The 21,434-nt window shown below is 38.5% G+C and overlaps 1 long non-coding RNA gene across 2 annotated transcripts in view; it reads left to right on the forward strand.

Annotated features, from left to right (window-relative positions):
- Positions 1 to 21,434, forward strand: part of LOC115282173 — a 76,316-nt gene that overhangs the window by 12,137 nt on the left and 42,745 nt on the right. For both annotated transcript variants that reach the window (XR_003904546.1, XR_003904549.1), the window contains exon 3: positions 7,540 to 7,598. This is a non-coding gene — a long non-coding RNA (uncharacterized LOC115282173). The remainder of the gene's footprint in view (positions 1 to 7,539; positions 7,599 to 21,434) is intronic.

A 21,434-nucleotide genomic window follows, 5' to 3' on the forward strand; every position in this document is an offset into this window, starting at 1 on the left:
AGAGAGAGAGAGAGAGAGAGAGAGAGAGAGAGACTGTAGGAGCAGGGGAGGGGACAAAGGGAGAAAGAATTTCAAGCGGACTCCATGCTAACCGTGGAGCTAGATGTGGGGCTCAATCCCATGACCCTGGGATCATGACCTGAGCCAAAGTCAAAAGCCAAACCTCAATTATTCTTCACTACTCTTAGGATAAAAGTTTAAATCTCCAAGTGGGCTTACAAAGCACTGAATAACGCATCCTCTGACACTTCTTCTCTCACCTAATACCTACCCTCTCCCATCTCCCTACCAGTTTACGGAGATCCACTAACATCCCGCATCAGAATTACCCTAAGATGCTTGTTAAGAAAGAAATCCAGATCCCTGCATCCCATCCAGTACTAATTGGACCAGAATCCCAGGGAGCTCCCGAGGAGGCTCCTAAATACCAGTTTGAGAACCATTCGCCAGGCTATTGAATGGCTGAATGTGAATTGCAAGCCGCCAGGATGACAGTGGGCGGATTCTGCCTCCTTAGCCAGGTCAGCGATAGAAGAGGATGATTTCAAAGGTGAAAGAGGTCTGGTTGGGCAGCAGTATTACTTGCTGTCTCTGGCAGTTGTTGGTGCTATTTCCTTTAAAAATTTAGAAGTCTTAGAATCCTTCCAGTACTCTTGGAAATCTTTTTTTAAAATACAAACTATCTTAGAAACTTATTTAACTTGTGAACTGGTTTTAACTTAGGTTGTCAGAGATTTGGGTAAAGTACAGAGAAAAGAGGATGAGATTTGAAGTCAGATGACCTGAATATGACTTGAATCTGTCTTTGCTGATGTTGGGATAGTTTTTTGAATTTCCTTATTTGTGAAATGGAACTAATAGTATTGTTAAGTTTAAATGAAGTGAGTAAATGTTTTTGTAAATTGTTAATTGCCATCACCCAAGTTGGTAGTTATTCTGTCTTTGTGTCTGTCTTTGATTGAAGAGAGAGGAGAGGGTCTAGAAATGGCATACTTAGGATTCAGAAAATATTTTAAAGTGAATTTCACTGACATTAGGATATATCAAAATTTGTGGGATACAGTTTAGAGAGGAAAATTTAGAGCACTGAAATTGAAAATGTTTACTCTTCAAAAGGAAACTTACCATAAAACATAAGGCACAGACTTGTATCTAGAATATACGAATGGTCTTATAACTCAACAATATGATGGCAAATCACCCAATAAAAATGAGGAAAGGATGTGAATAAATACTTAACCAAAGAAAATCTATGGATGGCTAATAAGCACATGAAAAGATGCTCACATCAATAGTTACTATGGAAATACAGACAGAAACCACAATGTGATACTACTATTTATTTAGCCAGTAGAATGGCTAAAATTACAAAGATTGACCATGCCAAGTGTTGGCAGGGATGTGCAGCTCCCAGAACTTTTATTTACTGCAGGTGAGAATGTAAAATAGTATAGCCATTTTGGAAAGTAGGTTGGCAGTATGGGCACCCACTTGGAACCCCAGAGCTGGTATAAAGGCTATTTTAAGCTGGAGATATTTGGGATTCAATAAATGAAGAGAGAAGCCTTCTTGGAGCTTCCTCGTTTGACTAAAAGTGGACAATTCTGAGAAGTGATAATTGTCATAAATTTCCTCTTTGGGGCAGCTTATATTGTTAGGAGACAGACCAAGAATTAACCTGCCACAAAGCCCCTGTTTGGGTGGCAATTACAGTAACTGGGAATAAGTAATGTTAGCAAAATTTCTAATCCACTGAATAAAATCCATTAGTCTACATTGATGTAAATAAGTGAATAAATAGATATACATGGAAAGTTGTATTAAAACAGGATAGTTACACAGTTTCAAAGTACCTCCCCACACAATACCTACTAATTACATGGGAGAAGAGAATAACCTCGGAGTGGAAAAGCCTGGCAGACACCACCTTCATCGCGTGGTATCAGTGGACATCACCATCATGAGGATAAATTAAGAGTGTGTGACATTTGATAGCGTGAAATGGGAAGTGTTTCTGGTATTCCTGCCAAAGATGCGTAACCTGAACCAATCACACGGAACATCAGACAGTGCAAATTAAGGGACATTCTTTTATTTTTTACTTACTTTTTTTTAACATTTATTTATTATTTTTGAGAGACAGAGTGACAGAAAATGAACAGGGGAGGGGTAGAGGGAGAAGGAGACACAGAATTTGAAGCAGGTTCCAGGCTCTGAGTTGTTGAACCCACGAACAGCAAGATCATGACCTGAGCTGAACTAGGGAGCTTAACCGACTGAGCTACCCGGATGCCCCAAACTGGCTTATAATCTTAAAAAGTGTCAATGTCATGGGGTGCCTGGGTGGCTCAGGTGGTTCGATTTCTGACTTTAGCTCAGGGCATGATCTCGTGGTTCATGAGTTCAGGCCCTGTGGCCTGGAGCCTGCTTTGGATTCTGTGTCTCCCTCTCCCTCTGCCCCTCTTCTACTCCTGCTCTGTTTCTCTTTGTCTCTCAAGATAAATAAACAACAACAACAAAAAACCTAAATAATTAAAAAAAGTGTCAAGGTCACAAAAGTCAAAGAAGACTGAGGAACCATTCCAGATTGAAAAGAAAATAAAGACATGGCAAAGAAGAGACAAGTAGTTCAAGATTGAATCCTTTTGCTGCAAATGACTTACTGGCAAAAAAAGGTGAAACTTAAAAGGGGTCTGCGGACTAGATGGTAGCAGTGTATCAGCATTAGTTTCTTGGTTTTGATAGGCATATTGTAGATGTATAGGTTAATTCCCTTGTTTGTAGTAAATGTACACTAGGTATTTAGGGGAGGCAAGCATTGTATTGGCAACTTACTCTAAAATGGTCCAGAAAAGAAAAATTCTTTGTACTATACTTGCATTTTTTTCTATAAATTTGAAATTGTTCAAAATAAAAATGTGAAAACCTTTATACAAAAGAAATCATCTTATAGAGTGGAGTCCCGTGGGGCAAGAGACATCAGGACCAGATACGATGCTTTTGCAGTAGACTACATAAAAAAGGCAGTTGTTTCCAGCAGAATAGTAGTAAACAGAAATTTTTAATATATTCAGAAGAGGCAACTGATTATAAATGGAGGTTTAGAGAAAGAAATAACTCAAGGACTCTTTGATACCCTTTTCTTGAGCTGGGGAAGGCTGGGAAAGGAACAGGTTTGGGAATGAAGTTAAGAGCACTGTTCCAGGCACGTTAAGTTGGGGATGTCCGTGAGATATCAAAGTGAAGGTGCTGAGATAGCAGTTGAAAACATGGGTCTGGCACTTCGGGGAGAGTATAAATTTTGGACATCGTTTCGTCACAGACCGAACAAGATGTGTTTCAAACAGATTCTTGGTATAAAACGGCCAGCTTTCCTCTAGTGTAAAAGTCCAGCGGAGCCCGTCCGACTTTGTTCTTCTTTAATAGTGTGTTGGCTACCTTGGGTAATACTACTTTTTTTTCTTTAGAGCAGTAGGTTTTCCCTCTGTGATACCCTCCATCTCAGCATTTGGAATTTACTCTTTAAATATTTTTTTAAGTTTATTTATTCATTTTGAGAGAGAGAGAGAGAGCAGGAGAGGGGCAGAGTTCTTAAAACAGAAATCTTTGCAATTTGACAGAAGAAAATGGGAGAGGATGTTTGTTCCTCATCTTTATATTTTCATTAAATCCACAGATACGAAATTTTTGTGACTGGGGAGCCTGAGAACATAGGACTCTCGGAAGGGAACCGTGAAAAATCAGTTCTGTTGGTGACATTCCCACCTTTCTCTTCTTATTTAGAGAGTTCCATATGAAAAGATGTCTTAGAAATTCTTCTAGAAAAATCTCTCTCTTTTTAGTTTCTATCCTGCTATTTTGCCTGCAAGTGAAGCCATAGTCTTCTTGGGTGGACATCATAGCCCTTTCCCCACCCTCGGTTATGAGGGCCCCCAGGAGGAAAGGATATGATTTTACATGTAAATCAGACAGTGAGAACAGATCAACTGTTTGGATTCAAAAAGGCTATTTCCATGGAATTGATAAAAGACAGACAAGGGGAACATTTCTATGGTCTAGAAATATATTCTCAAGGACAGTTTCTTTTCACATTTCAACAGTGTTCTTCAGAGGTGTGACGAGGGTCCCGTGTGCCCACTGCCCGCCTCTTGAGGCACTTTGAACAATATCTGCTGATGGCTGTTATGTCTGTCTTTTATTCTGTAAGGGTTCTGAGGAATAGTGACTGTTAGCTTTGTCCTGCATGATATTTACTTTTACTTATATTGGCCTGGGTTTGACTTTTTGAATAAGGACTTCACCATCTATCTCTACCTAAAATATTCCCTGTTCACCCTTACACTAAATAAATGACAAGAAACTCACCGTTTTTCCCCAAACAGGTCTTTCAACCTCTCTGTGTCCTTTAATCTTAGAGGCTCCTTTTCTTCAGGAGTTTCAGTACCTCAAATTTCGGGTGTATGTGCAGGCTGTGGAGTCAGGATGTTAAGGATCAAACCCTGTTCAAACCTGTGAATCTGTGGAATCACTTGGACCATGAGTCACAGTTTCTTCATTTGTTAAAAAGGGATCTTGTGAGGACCAAATAAAGGGACTCTTGGAAGTTCTTCATGCAGAGCTGACGCATGGTATGTGCTACATATTGTAATTTTGTCATTATCTTTATTATTATTTCCATTACTCATCTAAAATCCTCCTCCTCGGGGTGCCTGGATGGCTCAGTCAGTTAAGCGCCCGACTTCAGCTCAGGTCACCATCTCACGTTTTGTGAGTTCGAGCCCGGAGTTGGGCTCTGTGCTGACAGCCCAGAACATGGAACCTTCTTTGGATTCAGTGTCTCCCTCTCTCTCTTTTTGCCCCTCCCCTGCTCTCACTCTGTCTCTCTCTCTCTCTCCTTCAAAATAAATAAATGTTAAAAAATAAATAAATAAAATCATCCTCCTCAAAGGGCCAAGATTCTAATCATGTAGCAGCCTGAGCTAAGTGATAATTGAGCTTTTTCTGAGCATCTTCTGGAGACCTCTGCCTCATTCTTATTGTGCGTTATGAAAGACTGAGCTAGTCTGCAGGCAGCATGCCCATGTGAACTGGCCAACATCACTTCTTACTGGTTGGTGTCCATAGTATGAGAGTAGTTGTATATTTTGAATGGTATAATGATTATATAATGTTAGGTTTATAATGTTGGGTTGAGAGTTCCCAAGGGCAGGGATTGTGTTTTATTGATAACCAGTGTCTAAGACCATGCTTAACAGACGGTAGACTCTCCATAAAGTTTTGATGAACCAGAATAAATTGTGGGGTCTCAAGGTGTCACAGTGGACTTTTGTTATACAAAAGCCAGCCACCTTCTGGTTGGAACTGTCAAAACAAGTGATATAGAGGAGCTTTGTCCAAGGAAGAAGTGGCTGTGAGCCTCTGTCTCAAGTCAGATCCACACGAGAACCTCTAGCTGTGTTATACTCAAGCCTATAGCAGTTTTCCCACCAGCTTTTAGCCACAATCAGGACGTTCACTCTCAGACTATGGAGTTTTGCTTTGTGAGGCATTTATTACTTAGCTCCTTTGAAATGTTTAGCAATGCAAACAGGTCATCAGCTGCTGCTTAATGACATAGAAATTGTCACATGTTCCCCTTTTGCCTCTATCTTTCACTTCCCTTCTCTCCCAACTGTCTCCTGTGTGTGATAAATTCAAGGGTGGCAGACAGCATGTGGGCTCTTTATCTTCCACAACCCCATAGAGCTGGATGATAGTAGAAATTCCAAGATGGTTTTCAAAACGTAATTGAGGAAAGGATACAAAATCCCATCTTGGTCAACTTGCTGGAAATTCCTACATATGGTCTTTTAACACCAAGAAGGCTTCCATGTGTAATAAAATATCCCTTTCAATCCAGGGTCTTGTGGTGAGGGTGGAGGTGGGTAGTTTCTAAGCCAGAAACTTCTTAGAGCAGTGGTTTTCATTTTGAGGGTGTGGGGGTAGAATTTAACCTAAAACCCAGTCAGGTAGATGAGAAAAGTGACTGTAAGCAGTACCATTAAGGTATAGTAAAAGTGAATTCATGTCAGAAATGAAGGTGTACAGGCCACTGGATTCTAAAAATTAATAATAGTATGGGTGGGGGTGTCTGGGTGGCTCAGTTGATTAAGCGTCCGATTCTCGGTTTCGGCTCAGGTCATGATCTCACGGTTTGTGAGTTCAAGCCCCTGCATCATGCTCCATGCTGACAGTTCAGAGCCTGCTTAGGATTCTTTCTTGCCCTCTCTCTCTGTCCCTCCCCCACTTGCTCTCTGTCTCTCTCAAAAATAAATAAATAAACTTAAGAAAACATAATAGTGTGAGTGGCAGGGTGACCTTTTTGAGACACCTATGAACCTCAGGACCCACTTTAAAAATCAGTATCACAATGATAGGGAGACCATTTAAGTCGACATGAATGGGGTTAAAACAGGCCAGGAGCACGTTGTATCTCAGAATAAATTCAGATTCTTGCAAACCAAGACAAAAGTGTGTGTGTGTGTGTGTGTGTGTGTGTGTGTGTGTGTGTGTGTATTAGAGAAATGGAGAGAGATTAATAACGAGAAAAACAAATATATTTCCTGAAGGCAATTTTTCTTTCTGGAGGAAAAGACGGAACAGATGGAAGGAATGTTGGACCAGGAATTAAGAGACTTGGGTCTGGGAGTGGAGCTTGGTCTCTCTGGGCCTATCGCTCACTGACCCAAACTTTAGCTCCTAAGCTGTGAATGACCTCATGGGTTATTGAGGCGATAACAGAGGTATAACTGCTTTGAAAGTAAAGTTGATAAATACTGCAAGCTATCATTGCTATTATTACAGAAGTGAAATACCGCAATTAATAACGAACAAAGGCTGATATCAAGGACCTGCACACACCAGCTCAGCCAGGACTATACGCAAAACTTTATCTATCATGACTAAAGCACATGCCAATCTTGTGGTTATTGGATCATAACGAAAAAGGATAATCGTGTTGCTAAGATTGTACACCAGCAATTATCTCTTGAAGGGAGATTGATAAGAGAATTAACTCAGCATGCTAAGAATAATCTGGGAACGTTTTAGAAAACAAACACTGTAAGATCCCCTGAGATAAAAATTGAATAATAAAAGTTGTGTTTTCCCCTTCCTGCCTTCTTTCCTGCCTGCCTGCCTGCCTGCCTTCTCACTTCGCACTCTTTAACTCACTTCCTCGAAGAATAACGAGCATCATCTCTGTAAGATGCTGTGCCGGTCTCTGGGAGGACTACCAAATACATAGGGCATGGTCCCTGCCCTCGGGAGCACCCTGTCTACTTTGAGAAGCACTGGAGGTAGAGCAGCTGCTCTTCATGAATCTCAAGGCCAGGCACAATATATAATCGTGCCTTTGAATGATTCTTTCTACCATAAATGCCATCCCTTTTCCTCATTAGAAGTGAATGCCTTATAGATCAGGTTAAGGTATTGCTTTTCTGAATGCCTCCATGGCTAACCCAGACAGGGTCAGCAACCTCTTTTTCTTTATTTCCACAGTACGTGGAGCAATGTAGACCTGCGTTCAAAGATCTGGACCCTGGCCCTTACTGATGTAGGTAAGTTACATGATCTCTCTGATCACCAGTTACATTCTATAATATGAGGCTAATAATGCTCCCCGGAAGTGGTATGCTGCAAAGATCAGATGAGATAATGTAGTTGCCTAGAACAGATGGTGATTCTCAGAATGTGAGTTCAATGATTGAATTATAACATTTATAATTCTCTATTAAAAGTATTTGTAAAGCTTGACACCTGCCCTAGACTCAGTGCTCCTTAAGTGCAAGCATCATGCTTGAATCTTTGAGGCTTTGCCCATAGAAAGTGCTCCATAAATACTTGACTTATGAACAAAGTAAAGAATGGATGAAAAGTAATAGGAGTGGGCAAGCTAAAGAGATGGCAGAGCTAATTTGCTGAGATGTTTTGGTTACATTATAATTTTGTGAACTCATTAACAAAGTGGGAGTGTAGTGGGAGCAGGTAATTGATTTTGTTAGAAAACTTAAAGAAAAGCCTGCAACCCAGCAATGCTGCTGGGAAAACGGACTGTCTTGACATCTAGAGTGAATAAACTTCTAGTTGGAGATCTCATAGGCCGTAGGAGCTGCCAGAATGTTTGGGTGAAGAAAGTAGTTTTTTAAAAAACATGGCACATTGTCATGTCACCAGGTTGTTTTCTTTCCTAGTAACAGAATATTTTAATGTTTTTGGGGCCAGAGTACTCCTCCTGCTATAATGAATTTATAATAGATTAAGATGAGTTATGCAAACGTGATCATCATAATTACAGTGACTTTGAGTTTATGATCGCCTCTATTAATTATTCTTCAGTGGTTTAACAGTACAAGAGTTCATGATATCAAAAATCACTCTGGTTTTGTGTATTATCACCCCCCTCTTTTTACTTCCTAGGAATAAATGTTTATTAAATGGATATATATCAAGGTGAAAATGTCCTCATCTTAAAAACTAGCATCATAATTTCTCATAGGGAGGGAACAAACTTTGATTAGGAAAATATCTTTGATAAATTACTTGGGGGCAAAGTGAGATCCTGTGAATGCATGATGGCAGGAACTCACAAAACAAAGAAACCATGCAGAATTGACCAGGAGTGTGAGGAAGGGAGGGTAGAGACGGAAATGAGAGTAGGGTGGGGAGGGTTCACAGACAGGAGAGGGCCGAGCAACAGGGCAAGAGGCTTGGGGCCCAAGTTAGAGAAACTTCTTTGGGAATTGAGGAAACAGAATTATTTCAAACTAAATTTCAAGTTGTTTCCACTACTGGAAACCTTCAAAAAAATCTTTGGGTGGAAATTATGGGCCCCCTGAGTCCACTTCTGGGTTGATATAGCCCCAAACAGTGAAATCATGAACAGCAGATAAGAGCCAGAGGGAAACGTGAGTGGAGGGGTGGCCTTCGCTCCCCGTGCCCTGTCCCACCCCCAGGAGCTTGGACTTTACACAATTTTCTGGAAAGATTAATTTTATCTAGATCTTTAAAAACGGGAGCGTAAAGGAGCAACTGAGTATGAATTCAAATCTCCGTTGCTATCCCGTGCTGCCTGGGGCAAGTTACTCAGCTTTTATAAGTCTCATCTGTAAAATGAGGTAAAGCATACTTTCAGGGAGGATTAAAAAGTGCTAGTAAAAAGTGCTTAGAACAGGACCTGGCACATACAAAGCATTTCATAAATGTTAAGAAGTAATATAACTATTGTATATGTGAAAACAGTTCCATGGTGTTTCAGGTCAAAATGATACTTTTGCTTAGGCGATTCAGGTGGTGAATCCTGCCAGAGTTTATGCTTTCCAAAGCAACCATCAGGGCAAGGCTCAGTTCTTAGTAGAGACTTCTTACCATTTTTTCAGGTGGCACCACATATGCCTTCCATGCAGAAAGTACCTTCCTTAGGTCAGTCGCTTTGACCATGGCTTACCAACCCATAGTTTCAAGTTTTTGACAATGACGATAGCATTTTGGAACCATGCCTGGATTGTCATCCTAATGGTCGCTTATATTTATGTAACCTTTTAGAGTTTACAAAGGGCTATGCACACCAGCCTCTAGCCTTTTGAATAAAGGTGCCCTTATACTCATTTTGCAAAGGAGAAACTGGCTCAGGAAGCCTGGCTATCCACAGGAGCAGACTCACAGTGGCTCTAAAGTAGAAACCAGGCTTTTTGACACCTTTTTCATTGAGATTGGGAATATGAAGGGATGTTCTTTATCACCTAAAGCAGCGCTAATATCTGCAAACCCCTGCCCAGAGAGAGAAAAGCAGAAGATAGTTTTGAGCTATTTTGCATATCAAAGGAATTCTCCCTCTTTACAGATCTGAAGTTTATCTGCCCAAATTAAATGCAGACTTCTAGGGCTAATCCTGTATATTTCCTTTTTTTGAATCTCTTTGGAATTTGTGATTTGCTTTAGCCGGTTGATCAATTTAATAAAAGAAAACCATAGACTTTATCTTTGGAAAAATTCTAGGAGTCTCTCCCTTATGAACCAAAAAGACACTCTTCTCCTGAACTTTCTATCTCTCCTCTTCTCAAAGCACAGGGTATTGCCCTGACCCTGGTGCCTGAGTGCATGTTCTTTTTGATGAAAAGCAAAATGCCAATGACTGCTCCAATTACTTTAAATCCTCTGTCGCCTATTTTTATCTTGCTTATATGATCATGAGATAACAAAGCCATGATCCATAACACCTTAGAAGACAATATTTGGGGAGGAGGAGCTAGTGCATTCTGGGAAGAAGGGCAGAGGAGGAAGAAAAGAGGCCGCAGTGAGGAAGAGAACTTTTTAACTGCTGAAGAAGCCTAGTGGGAGGAGGAGCCAGGAACTTGCTTTGCAAAATCTTACTGTAAGTACCTGTTAAGGAAGCTGGGCCTGAGGCTTAAAACCTCAAGTAGAGCTAGAAACCCAGGGTGAAGATAAGTGTCTACGGGAATTATTGTCTAACATTGGGAAAACATAGAGTGAGCGTGCTATACCAGGGAGAATGGCTGGTCAGTAATTGTAGCACCTTCACCCTGGTAACCTGAACAGGTTAGGACAGCTTTGAACTGGTGTATAAGGTGTCATTTCCATACACTGAAGAATCTTAAAGACCTAAAGATCCTGGGGTGTGTGCGTGTGTGTGTGTGTGTGTGTGTGTGTGTGTGTGGTTATGTAGGTTGGCTCACACTAAAAAGGAACAGGGATGGAGGTGGGAAAGGGTCAGAGAGGCCTAGTTGAGGGGGAGTTCAGGAAACAAATCCCAGAGAGGAGTTCACTTCTATAAAGGACAGATTACTTAAAAAATACATGTATAAATTCACTTTGTGTTCTCATTTAATACCTTCCTGGGGTTTCTCTCTTTAAAGATGTGTTAATATATAGAGGATGAAAAACCAGACACTAATGGATAGGGTTTTGTTTTGTTGCTCTTTGTTCTGCAGCTATAAAAGGAATCTCTTCTAACACATTGCAAACTGATTTGCAGAACCCTGGTATCCCTAGTGAGGGAGGGAGAGGAAAGGAGAATGATCCCAGAACAGAATGTTGTTCTAGCATCTCCTGGTTTCAGCGGTACAGAAATGGTCTCATACATTAGGATTCTCAGAGTAAATTGAATCTATTCCCATCGCTCTGATATGTAATTAATGACTGCAAAGTCTTTTGAACAAAGAAAGATGGCAGTACCTGACAATGTTAATCAACAAAGTATAGATTTGAAAGACCCTCTTCTGAAGACTTGAAATCAAATGCCCAATGATGCAGAGGGTCTTCAAAAACAATTAGAGTAAAGAAACATATCGAGTTAACCTTCATCATATTCACTAATTAATATTTATTGGGTGCCATATAGACATCTTGTTTGGTGTTGAAAAAGGAAAAGAATCTGAAGTTTTATGATAATTGATAAAATACTTATGAGTTCAATGATGTGGTAGAAAAGGGAATAAATGAACTATTTGAGCATAATATGAACCATTTGAAGAATTTTGAAATTTATTGAGATCTCATTAGCAGGATCCTAAATATATCTTCTCAGGACTAATAGGTTATGCTTCTAATTTATCGATTTATTCCTTTAAGAAGAAATATCTATAAACTAGGGCAGAATCTTTGGCTATTACTTGAATATCAGCAACTACCCCCACTCTGCTCTCTATAATTCAATTCAATTTAATTTACCTATGTTCTGTGTATCATGTACCAAAGTCCAGTGCTAGACTTTTGTTGGGAAGATAAAAATTAATAAAATGAGATCATTTGCTTAAAGAAAAGATCTAGTAGTTAAGAGACTGATTCTTGATGAGTCTGGCTCCTGCTCCCCCCAACCTCCTACCCAAAGGTGTGTTTTCTTGGCTAACCTGACAATCCTCCCATGTGTTCCCAGTGTCAGGTTCAGTGCATAGTGAGTCAAAGTGTCTGTAGGGAAATGGCAGTCAAGGGCTCAGGTTCTTCTGCTGGTCATGTTCTTTGCATATTTCCCTTCTTGGCCCAGGTACCTTCACCCCTAGGTCTGTTTAATTGGGGACTTTGGCTGAAGTCTTCTTCAAATGCCTCTGTCAAGGCCTTCTTATGCTCGGAAGTTAGGAGAGGAGGAAACTTCCGAGACACTCTTCCCCACTCTGCCTTTATTCAGTATTTTCAAACTCCTAGCTCTCCTTACCTCCCCCCAGGGTCCCTATGGCCCATAAAACTGCAGGAGTCTTTTGTTTGGGATCTCTCAACAGTGAGGCAGCCCCTATATCTATGCTGATTCACCTGACTCTTGATGGGTGTGGCATTTCATGGGGGCAAATGGCGTGGGGGAAGTTGGTACTTTCTCTGATTTTAACCTCTTATACTATCAAAGTAAGTGATTAAAGACTTTACTGTTACTTCCTCTTTGGCATATTGGTTTAATTGGCTTCTTTAACCCCTAATAGATCATCTGAGCTTCTGACAGGTACTAATCCAGATTCCACCACTTCCTAGTTATGTAAGATTGGGCAAGTTACTCAACTTCTTTCCCAATCTTCAGCTTTCCTGGTGTAGAATAAATGTAATACTGTAAAAATATCTATTCCAGAGGATTTGGGGGAAGATTGTATGAGATGATGCATGTGGCCTGCATACAGTGAGGTTTTTAATAAATATTATTATAGTCTGTACTATTATGTAAGAATCTCACAGCCTTCTGGGGGAGATTCAGCCATGAACAATCATTCACTCAACATGCCTTCTGTACCTATTCTGTATCAGGTTGTAGAGAGATAATATGCATGTGTCCTCTTGGCTCTCAAAGAGGCTTGCAGTCTAGGGGGAAGACAGATGTGGCCCAGCTGAAAATAAAGTATGTACAAGATGATACGAGAGCTTTTTCATTGGTGACGATGTTTGGCTTAAAGAAGTCAAAACCCAACTCAAATTGTTGTGAATTGTGAATCATTTTATTATTTATCAGTTTATTATTGCATGTTACTGATGTTGAAGTCTGCTGCCCAGTGATGGGATCAAGGACCTAGATTCCTTCCATCTCTCTGTTTCAACAGGAGTTCGTTCATTCTAAGCTTATTAGTTAGGAGGCGCAATATCTAAGCAAATTCAAACATGATAATGTATAGAAGAAAAGGTTTTATTCTTTATCTCCTTTTATGAGTGAAGAAACTTTTCCTGGAAGTCCTTTAGACAACTTGTCTCATCTCATTGTCCAGACATGTGTTATGTGCCCATCCTGCAAAAATTGCTGCCAAGAAGAATGAGATTACCCTTAGAATCTGGAGCAGGGATGACACTAGCCTCTCTCAAAGTGCAGAGATGCATGGGGAGGGGTGGAGACCTGAATCAAATGGAGGCTATGTTAGAAGTGAGGACAGGATGCGTGTTTGTCAGGAGCCAACCATGTTCACTCTAGGCACCAGAGGTGCATGGGGGAGTCAAGAAAAACTTACATGAGCTAGTATCCTGAACTGAGACTGGAAAGATGTAAACTTTGACATGTAGATAATAAGAAGTAGATTGTTTTGGGTAGTAAAGAGTATAGTAAACAGAGGGAAGAACAATTGCAAAGGCAAGGAAACATAGTGTAGTATGAGACTTTTACTTCCATCTAAGACAAAGTAACAGGAACTAGATTTACTTTCCCATTTAGAACAACCAGTAAAACCAAAGAAAATATATAAAACAACAGTGTTCAAGACACTGAACACCAGGCAACAAGGGATAGTGATCTCTGAGAAATGGGAAGCTAACAAGATCACTCATGTAATTGTTCCAGCTTACTGCTTTGAGAGAGTTTCTAGGTCATGGAACAGGGAGGATGTAAGATTACAGAGAAAATATTTTCATGTTTCTGCAGTGAGGGATTTCTGAACAGATTTTGTTGGAACTTGGAATCTGACCCTAGAGCAAGTCTTATAAGTTAATTTATAGCTGTATAGAGAGTAAGAACTTCTGAGAGATTTACCTAATGCCAGAGATACATATTTATGTGTCAAGAGGGGATTAAACCTGGAACTTGGATACATCTCTGAATTGTAAATCTGGAAGACACTGGATTATTTTTTCCCTGGAGAGATTTATTTACATTCTAAAAGGTTAGAACAAGATGTTTCCAAGGAGATTCTCAGATGTGGAGGGAAAGCAGCTCCCTCTTTCTCCTGTATACAGTAGAGGAAATTAATTTTTCTGTGTTCCTTACGGATGGGATGAGCTTGCCACTCACACAGGACAAATTTTCATATCTGCTTCTCAACATGTTACTTTGGAGGCATGAGAGAGTGACATTGAGATGTTACTCTACTGATCTTGCTGTGAGTGTAATAAGAAATATGTTTCTGACCCAATGTGCATTAAGGACAGCATTAATAAAGACAAATATTTAAAACATAGCAGAGAAAGAGCCCTGGCAGAAGTTGACAGACTTCTTAAATTGAGGAGATGGAATTGAGAGTCTGGGAAGACCAAGGTGGCTAGAGTTTGTAAAACAAAGTAACAAAGGGGCAATATCTGCCCAGAGGGAGAACCTGGATATTCACGGGGGCTTCACTATGAGTAGGCAGCAGGTTATGGATCAATTCATGTGTGCGAGAAAACTACTCAAGGTGGTTGAAGTGGGGAAGCAATTCAGAAGGATTAGAAAACAGTGCCTGGCATGGATTACAGTTATAGGAATGTTGTATATTCCCACAAGCCAGACTGGAAAAATCCATGGCTTATGGGGACATTGTGTTGACTACTCAGAGTGGGGAATAATTGGTCCTTGGTGGGAGTACCACTTGGGAGCTGCATCGCAAATCATAAGAGCAAGTCCCAATAAGATCAAACTGTTTCTGGTAACTAAACTGTATCTTAGACACAATTAATGAATATTTACATGAGTACAAAAATACCCAGCACCCAGCAAATTAAAATTCACAATGTCTGTCATTAAAACAGAGATTACCAGGCATACAAAGAAGGAAGAAAATATGACCTGCAATGAGGAAAATAATTAATCAAAATGAATCTGGAACTTACATAGATATTAGAACTAGCAGACAAGTACATTTAAAAAATTATAATCATATTACATATGGTCAAAATCTAGGCAGAGACATAGAAGATATAAGAAAGACCCAAATTGAATTTCTAGATGAAAATTATAAGGCTTGCGATAAAAAATAATACAGTGTATTTATTGGTAGGTTACTTTTTACACATAAAAAAAAGATAAGTAAACATGAAGACTCAGCAATAGAAACTCTCCAAAATGAAACCAGAGAGAAAAAATTATTTTTTTTAAATGTAAAGAGTATTAGTGAGCTGTGGGAGAACTTCAAGTAACTAATATCCATGGAATTGGGAATTTCATGGGAAAGAAGGGGTTGGGGTGGGGAACAAAAATATTCGAAGGAATACTTGCTGAAACATTTCCAAATATAGTAAAACTACAAACAAAATCTAAGCACAAGAAATATACAGAAAGCTACATGAAGGTATGTGATCAAATTGTTCAAAACCAATGATAAAGCCAAAGTCTTAAAAGCAGAAGAGAAAAAGACATGTTAAATATGGAGGAACAAAGATAAGAGTGGGAGCAGATTACTTGTCAGAAACAATGAAGGAATATAATATTATTACGTTTAAGGAATTATAAGCACTTGGTATTGGAGGTGGGCATGAAAGGATGGACGGGGGGCTGTGGTGAAAGATATGTCTGCATAGGTTTGTTGAAATCAGATAATAAAAAGTGTTTGGTGCCCGATTACAGATATTAGAATTTTTCCTGGAGGTCATAGGGAGTCATTAAAGAATTTTGGGCAGGAAAATGTCACTGGATTTGCATGTTAGAAAGATCACTCTAATGACATTGATTACGCAGATATATTAATAAATGGATGAATGAATGAGTGGAAGAGCATGGTTTGGAAAGTTGAGCAACTGGAAGAAGGAAGTGGAACCACAGGGAAGCTACTGTATTCATTTCATTCATTTGTTCACCATGTGTTTAAATCCTCCCATATACCAGACTTTAAGCCAGCTCCTTGAGATACTATGGGGACCGAAGTAACTATTTCTTTAAAAATTTTTTTATGTCTTTTTATTTTATTTAGAGAGAGAGAGAGAGATAGAAAGTGAGCAGGGGAGGGGCAGAGTGAGAGAGGGAGAAAAAGAATCCAAAGCAGACTCCGGGCTCTGAGCTGTCAGCACGAGTCCGACACGGGGCTCAAACCCACAAACCATGAGATCATGACCTGAGCTGAAGTTGGCTGCTTAACGGACTGAGCCACCCAGGTGCCCTGCAAAGTAACTATTTCTATAAAAGGAATACAACTCTCTAAGTATGTTGTAGACATCTTTCCATGTCAATATGAATAGATATTTTATTTTTTATAATGGCTACGTAGCATTAATTCATTCGTTCAGCAAACATTTATTGAATGTATTTTATGTGCTTGGCTTTGGGCTAGGCACCAAAGGTACAGCAAAGAATAAAAAGATTCCCTATGTTCATGACACTTATGTCCTAGTTGAGGGTGAGAGTAAATATATACTAAATACATAAAGGTAAATATATGTACACTGTAGGGATTTACCAAAGATCATCCCTTTTGTACAGCCAAGATCTACTCTTCACCTTGGAATTCATCTTCAAAGACAACTTGTTGGAGGCCCCCTTCAATGTCCTTCCTGGCATCTCTGAATTTTGTGTGATCAATAACATCTTGAACATATATGTTACCATTAAGTGTAGTTAGGAAAACGAAATAATTTTAAGATTTGAATTTCAGATTTATTGTTAAGATATAACATCATTATCAAATATGAACAAGCATTTATTTCAAGGGATAATTTCACTGTTTACATGTTGAATTTTTATCAGTTTATTGAAGTATAAATGTACATTTATTATTATAAGAGTAAAATAATTAGTGATGGTGGTCAAAGTTGTTAATTTTATGTAAAAAACACTAAGTATTTTCAAATGGTTTCATAGGGAAATGGATTGACAGTTAATACAAATGATGCATTACCTACGTAATTTAAGTAATAGCATTATATCTATTTGTGTTAACAAATGGTTACAAAAATAGAAATTATTATTATTCTACTTATACAAGTAAGAGTAGTTGTAATAGTACTAATGATGAGAATGATCAGGCTGTATTATTATTCTAAACCTAGTAGATTGTATTCTAGTGTTGGTAATATTAAACAAAATAATTTTTAAGAACTGCATTCAAGTTTCAGTTACTTAATTCTGTTTAGGCCATGAGTGTTTTACAAAAACAGTTTATTTAAGATTCTTCACATCTCGTGAGGATGGGTTAAAAGCAGAGTGGTAACTCTGGCACATCAAAGTTTTACAGAGATGGATCTCTAATCATGATTTACGATATCCATGAAAAATAATCTTCAATCAAGACATATTAAAGATTACCAAAAAAGATGTTAGAGAAAAATGAGGTACCTAAACATATTTTGTTTGCATAACTAGTCTAGAAACACTCTGTTAGAATCCTTTTAGAAAATGATTCCTTCTAGTTATAAGTCTATGAAGACTAAAGACTTAAATAAATAATTGTTAAAATGATTGTTATAGCCTGCTTACAATTTTCAGTAAATATGAAGAATATTTGAGGAATGCACATAAATCTTAGATAAAAGTTCCTTCTAGAAAACATATTACTGAAAATCTCTTTTTCTGAATTATAGTATCTGCTTTGAACACAAAGGCAGTAACAGCATTAAATGTACTACTTTTGTAAATCATGTATCAGACATTTGGGCATGCAGAGACAACCAGATGTCTTTCACAGTTTGACAGTCTGGTGGATTAATGATAAATTCAACTTTGTTTCTTTGTACTAGCTTGCCAAAAGATATCAGGTCTCTCATAGTCAACAACATGGTGAATTTGATTGAAGAAATATTTATAAATAGAAAACAAGAAAAGAAATTATGATGCGATTGACATTACCAATAGAAAAGACATGGTGAAGGTAATGTGTGATTCAGGAATCGCAGCCATTGTTTTCTTCATAACCCTTAGTTATGTGTTCAGAAAGTAATTACAGCACCAACATAATAGGATTCCTGAACCGTAAGCAGGAAATGGTGGGCCACAGTCAACATTCTTCAGCCAAAGACAACCTTCATGACCTATAAGAAGTTTTTGAACTACCTTGTCAAGGACTTATGCAAGGTGTTCAAACAGGATGGAATAGGAACGATTACATTCGGCAGACAAAAATATCAACCTAACAGTATTTGCTATCAGTCAAAGGGTTGCTTGAAGAGGAAGTAGTTTGTTTTTAGAACCCATGGAAGAAATGATCATTAAAAATATATTGCATATGTAAATATTTCTCTTTTTTAAAATTTTTTTGAGACGGAGACAGAGCAATAGCGGGGAAGGGGTAGAGAGAGAGAAGACAGAATCTGAAGCAGCTCCAGGCTCCAAGCTGTCAGCACAGAGCCCGACTGGGGGGCTCAAACTCGTGGACTGTGAGATCATAACCTGAGCTGAAATTTGATGCTTAACCCACTGAGTCATCCAGGCACCCCTTGTGTGCAAATATTTTTTATATAATACCTTACATAATTCTTCCAGCATTTGACTAGGGAGAAGGTGCTGGTACAGGTGCTTATGCAATAAAAACTGAGGTACAGGGGTGCCTGGGTGGCTCAGTCAGTTAAGCGTCCGACTTCTGCTCAGGTCATAAAGTCCCAGTTTGTGGGTTTGAGCCTTGCGTCAGGTTCTGTGCTGACAGCTCGGAGCCTGGAGCCTGTTTCAGATTCTGTGTCTTCCTCTCTCTCCCCCTCCCCCACTCACACTCTGTCTCTTTCTGTCTCTCAAAAATGAATAAATGTTTAAAAATTTTAAAAAGGAAATAAATTAAAACTGAGATATAAATGGCAAATCAGAGCTCTGTTTTAAACCTTAAAAGAAAGTTACATTGTTTTGTTGCCATATTTCTAGATACAGGGTTTAAGAACATATTTTTAAAAATTTAATTCCAATATAGTTAAAATACAGTGTGATACTAGTTTCAGCTGTACAATTGAGTGACTCAGCAATTCTCTACATTATTCAGTGCTCGTCATGGTAGCTTTACTCTTAATCCTCTTCACTTATTTCACCCCCACCTGGTGACCATCAGTTTGTTCTTTATAGTTACGCGTCTGCTTTTTAGGCTTATCTCTTTTTTCTTTGTTTGCTTTCTGTTTCTTAAATTCCACATATGAGTGAAATCTTGGTATTTGTTATTTCACCTAGCATTAAACCCTTTAGACCTATCCATGTTGTTGCAAATGGCAAGATTTCATTCTTTTTTATGGCTGAGTAATATATATATACACACATGTACATACCACTTCCTTATCCATTTATTTATTGATGGACTGGGCTGCTTCCATAATTTGGCTATGGTAAATAATACTGTAATAAATATGGGTGCATATACTTTTTCAAATTAGTGTTCATATATTCTTTGGGTAAATACCCAGTAGTTGAATTATTGGATCATATGGTAATTCTATTTTTAAGTTTTTGATGAACTTCCATTCTGTTTTCCATGGTATCTGTTTATGTTCCCATCAATGGTGCATGAAGGATTTTTCCCTCTACATCCTTGACAACACTTGTTGTTTCTTATGTTTTTGACTTTAGCCATTCTGACAGGTGTGAGGTGATATCTCATTCTGGTTTTGATTTGCATCTCCCTGACAATGAGTGATGTTGAGCACCTTTTCAGGTGTCTGATGGCTATCTGTGTGTCTTCTTTGGAAAAATGTCTGTTCGTGTCTTCTACCTATTTTAATTGATTAATTTTTTTTCAGTGTTGAGTTGTGGAAGTTCTTATATGTTTTGGATTCTAACCCTTTATTGGATATGTCATTTGCAAATGTCTTCTCCCATTTGGTAGATTGTCTTTTAGTTTTGTTGATTGTTTTCTTTGCTGTGCAGACGCTTTTTATTTTGATGTAGTTCCAGTACTTTATTTCTGCTTTTGTTTCCCTTGCCTTAGGAGACCTATCTAGAAAAATGTTGCTATGGCCAAAGTCAGAGAAATTACTCCTTGTGCTCTTTTCTAGGAATTTTATAGTTTTCATTCTCACAGTTAGGTCCTTAATCCATTTTGAATTTGTTTTTGTGTATGACGTAAGAAATTGGTCCAGTTTCATTTTTTTGCAAGTAGCTGTCCAGTTTTCCCAGCATCATTTGTTGAATAGATTGTTTTTGTCCTGTTGCATATTCTTGCTTCCTTTGTCAAAGAGTAATTGACTGCATAATTGTAGGTTTATTTCTGGGCTCTTTATTCTGTTCTGTTGATCAACGTGTCTATTTTGTGCCAGTACCATACCGTTTTGATTACTATAGTTTTGTAGTATATTTTGAAATATGGGATGATACCTCCAATTTTGTTCTTTTTCAAGATTGCTTTTGCTATTTGGGGTCTTTTGAGGCTCAATCCACATTTTAGGATTGTCATTGTTCTGTGAAAAAAAGCTGTTTGTATTTAGATAGGGATGCATTTAATCTGCATATTGCTTTGGGTAGTATGGACATTTTAACAATATTTACTCTTCCAATCCACAAACATGGAATATGTGGCTTTAATTTTATAACTTTTGGCATTCCCACTTTTCTTTTTCTTGCTTATGGTTCTTTTTTTTCCACTGAAAGAGTCCCCTTTAACATTTCTTGTAGGACTGGTTTAGTGGTCCTGATTTCGTTTAACTTTCTCTTTATCTCTCCCATTCTGGAGGATTGTCTTGCCGGATAGGATCTTGTTGGTTGCAGGGCTTTTCTTTCTTTTTTTTTTTTTTTTCCTGCTGAAAAATCAGCTGGTAGCTTCATAGGGTTTTCCTTGTATGTAACTGGTTTTTTTTTTCTCTTGCTCCTTTAAAATTATCTTTATCACTACTTTTTGCCATTTTGATTACTACATGTCTTGGTACAAACAGACCTCCTTGGGTTGATTTTGCTGGGGGCTTTCTGTGCCTCCTGGATCTGAATTCCTGTTTTATTCCTCATATTTGGGAAGTTTTTAGCTATTTTTTCTTAAAATAAATCTGCCCCCTTTTCTCTCTTCTTCTTCTGCTGGGATCTCTGTAACGTGAATATTACTACACTTCATTGTATTCTTGAATTCCCTAAGTCTATATTAGTATTTTATTATTATTTTTTTCTCTTTTCTGTTCAACTTCATTGCTTTCCATTACTCTGTGCTCCAGGTTGCTGGTTTGTTCTTCTGTTTCTTCTAGTCTACTGTTTATTCCCTCTACTGTATTTTTTTTAGATGATCTTTTATTTATTTATTTATTTATTTTTCCATAATATTTTATTGTCAAATTGTTTTCCATACAACACCCAGTGCTCTTCCCCTCAAGTGCCCTCCACCATCACCACCACCTCTCTTCCCCCC

The sequence above is a fragment of the Suricata suricatta genome, chromosome 1 (assembly GCF_006229205.1).
Source record: "Suricata suricatta isolate VVHF042 chromosome 1, meerkat_22Aug2017_6uvM2_HiC, whole genome shotgun sequence".
Taxonomy (NCBI): Eukaryota; Metazoa; Chordata; class Mammalia; order Carnivora; family Herpestidae; genus Suricata; species Suricata suricatta.